Source organism: Cucurbita moschata, unplaced genomic scaffold, assembly GCF_002738365.1.
Source record: "Cucurbita moschata cultivar Rifu unplaced genomic scaffold, Cmos_1.0 Cmo_Scf00020, whole genome shotgun sequence".
Taxonomy (NCBI): Eukaryota; Viridiplantae; Streptophyta; class Magnoliopsida; order Cucurbitales; family Cucurbitaceae; genus Cucurbita; species Cucurbita moschata.
This window is the reverse complement of record NW_019268536.1, coordinates 777,454-781,391: the sequence shown is the minus strand read 5'-3', so window position 1 is coordinate 781,391 and position 3,938 is coordinate 777,454.

The following is a 3,938-nucleotide window of genomic DNA, read 5'->3' as shown; positions in this document are numbered from 1 at the left end:
AAAAAAAAAAAAAAAAAAAAAAAAAAAAAGAAAAAAAAAAGCACATCTTCTTCCTCCACACCTTTAATTACTATGTCTTTTAATTTATTTATTTATTATTTTTACTATAACTCAAAAAATCAATATATTTCATAAAAAAAACATATATAATAATTTATTAATATTTTAAATTAAAAATAAATTAAATTCTCAAAATTAACTATTTTATTTTTAATTTTTAATACCGTCAATAAATAAATAAATAAATAAATATATATATATTATATAATGTGGGTTGAAAATATATTTATATTAAGTCGGTGGGGATGAGAGACACAAAATTAACTAATTTATTTTTTAATATAGCAAAAAAAAAGTATATATATATATAATATATATGTTGAAAATATATTTATATTAAGCTGGGATACATAAAATTAACTAATTTATTTTTTAATATAGCAAAAATAAGTATATATATATATATATGTGTATGTTCGAAAATATATTTATATTAAGTCCGAGATAAGAAACACAAAATTAACTAATTTATTTTTTAATATAGTAAAAAAAAAAAATATATATATATATATATTAAGTAGGTCGAGATGGGAAATAAAGATTATAATTCTATTCCCAATCTCATTTATCTAATAGATAAAAAATGTTTCTCTCTTCCTCCCCGATTCTCCGTCTAAATTGAAAATCCTCTCTTCGTTGGGGCGGGTCTCGCAAAACCCTGGTGGTTCCACGAGTAAAACGGGCATTTTATTCATTGTACGTCTTCCCATGTTCTTTACTATCAGCTATTTATCGCTATATAAGAATTATGCGAAGACTAACGAGATTGAGGAATAAAATTTAGGACAATTTTACCATAATTGAATAAAAATATAAAATATATTTGCATCAATCAATGGTGGTTTGACAAAATGATGGATAAGGAGGAACATATTCTTATGACTATTAATATTTTTATAAAAAGCAAATAAATTTTATTTTAATAAGAAAATAAAAATATTTACTAGGAACAAAATACCTTACCTAAAATACGTAAATAATAAAATAAAAATAAAATATTCCAAATAATTAAAGAGGGAATTGAAATTTTGAGTGAATTATTTTTTGTATTATTTGTTGTCCGTATTTGGGCTCCATTCCATTGTCTCTTTCTCTTTTTTTTTTTTTTTTTAAAAAAAATTATATATATATATTTTACTTAATTCTAAAAGTAGCCAGCTAGGTGAAGCTCGCACCCACCTAATTAAATTTAATTTTTTCCCATTTTTTTTTAATTAATGAGGTCAGTCCAAGTGATTAATTTAATTAATCCAAAATTAACCTTCTTTTTTTTAATTTAGAATTAAAATTATTTTATTTATATTTTATTCTTTAGAGCGGCGGAATGTTGGAATTTTAGAAAAATATGAAGAAAAAAAAAAAAAAAGGGTTTTGTCCGCCGGAAAGTTAGACCGTTACGATCCCGATGTGCGGTGGTGGCGGCGGGCGCGGCGGCGGTGGGTCACTGATGACTCAGGTCACAGGCTGTCAAACACCTCAGCACATGCACAATTATGTACTGCTTTTTTTTTTTTTTTTTTTTTTGGAATTTTGTTGGATGTGCTTGCTGTTAAAGGTTTCCAATTATTAATATTATAAATATATTGATTGGTATTTAATGTTTTTGGTGTTTTTTTTTTAATTTAAAATAATAGAAAAAATATGTGACGGTTAATATTATCATGTCGTTTATTTAACATATAAAAAAATTAAATTACTTTTTAATGCTATATTATTTAATATGTATAAGTTAAAACTAATTTTAAGGAAATTTACGGACCGTCTGAATCCATAAATTTTTTCGAGCTTCCACTTTATACATGAAAGATTGGATTGCCTGAATCACGAGTCACTAGACCATATTAAAGAAAGGTAGTCCGAAAGGGCGGGATAGGACAATGCAACTAGGCCGAAGGCAAGGAAGTCCCGTTCGATAACTACTGGCTAGTTGTCGACGAAGAAGAGTCAACTAATGATGTCAGGTTCGGAAAGATTATACGATTTGAATGAATATTGATGGGAGTTGGAGCAGCCAAGATTGAATTTAATGGGGAAGGATCGTATGATATAAATAATTATAAATAATGAAGGTGGAAAATAAATAGAGTTTATTATAATAAATAATTATATATATATAATATTGAATGGAGTGATGAAGTCTAAGCTCATTCAAAGACAGGCAGTTTTGATTGGTGGGACATACCCACATGTCACTACGGCAACCCTAAATTCAGATCACCCTAAAATAGAACTTTGTAATAGCTCAAACCTATCTCGTGTTGGAGAGAAGTTTTATAAGAAATGTTTTATTATGCTTTTTAATCATGTGAGATCTCACAATCTACTTTTTTGAGGTCGAGCGTCTTTGCTGCAACCCACTGATGTAGAATTTCACAATCCATCCTCTTGAGGTCTAGTGTTTTCGTGCTGTTCATTGATGTAAGATCTCACAATCCACTTCCCTTGAGGCCCGGCGTCCTTGATGCTGGCTACTGATGTGAGATCTCACAATCCATCCCTTAGAGACCTATCGTCTTCTTTAGCATACTGCCTACTGATGTGGGACCTCATAGTTCATCCCCTAAAGACCCATTGTCATATTTGGCATACTACTCACGGATGGACGTGGGACCTCATAGTTCATCCCCTAAAGACCCATTGTCTTATTTGGCATACTACTCACGGATGGATGTGGGACCTCATAGTTCATCCCCTAAAGACCCATTGTCTTATTTGGCATACTACTCACGGATGTGGGATCTCACAATCCATCTCTTAGAGACCTATCGTCTTCATTGGCACACTGTTCACTGATGTGGGATCTCACAATCCACCCACTAGAGACCTATCGTCTTTGTTGCCATACTGTCCACTAATGTGGGATCTCACAATCACCTCTCTTGAAGTTCAAGGTCGTTGTTAGGGAGAAGTAAGGGTAACGGAGAGGGAGAGAGAGTGATAGAGACTGAAAAACAATCAAAGGGCAAAGCAAAGTTGGTATGTGATATTTGTTGTCCTCATTAGGGAAATTTCACTATCTAAGCTTCTTTCTTCTTTTTTGAAATGGGAATATTGGGGCCTCCAAAACCCTCCAAATTACACATTCAATTCAATGCCTACCTCTTTGTTTTTCATGTGCCGGTTTGGCATCCTCCCCACCATCTTCTTTTTCTCTTCTAAAATCAACATCAATTCTCAATGGGACCAATTCTTTTAATTTTCCGTTCATTAGTTTCTTATGGTCAATAACAATTGATTTGTTATCTAGGTCGAAACGTCTAGTAAAAAGATAAGAGTATACATGAATTACATTGGGTCAATGACTCGAATAGCCTAAATAGAGTTTACTGTTGAGTATGGTTGGAAAAGAGACCCACATTAGACATATCTTTGTTGATATGAAGTCTTTTGAAAAACTAATTTTTGGTTGTTATATCTGACCGCTAGTTTATGAATATAATATAATAATTCTGACAATCACCCAAATGGGAAGTTATTTTGAAGCATATTGAGAGTCCATTTTTAATAATTCTGACACTCAAATTTGATTACAAGTCTCTGTAATCTTATAAATAAATTAGGAAAAAAAACATTCTTAGATTTCTCGAATTTAATACTTCAGTTCAAGCGTTATGTCTGGTCAGTGGTCACTCGTCTAGTGCCTTTTGGCACTTACCGCCGCTTGTCTTGTTTTTATAAACATCACAATCTTAATTATACCGTAAACATTCCTTTCAAACCCCAACTCAAATTTGTTTTCTTTTTTCAGCATTAAATTGCAACAAGAATATAATATATTATAATTGTTTCTATTATTCTCTTTTCTTTTTTCCTTTTAAATTAATTAAAATCAACGTAATCACAATTTAGTTTCCATGATTGCGAAATCTCATTTCGAT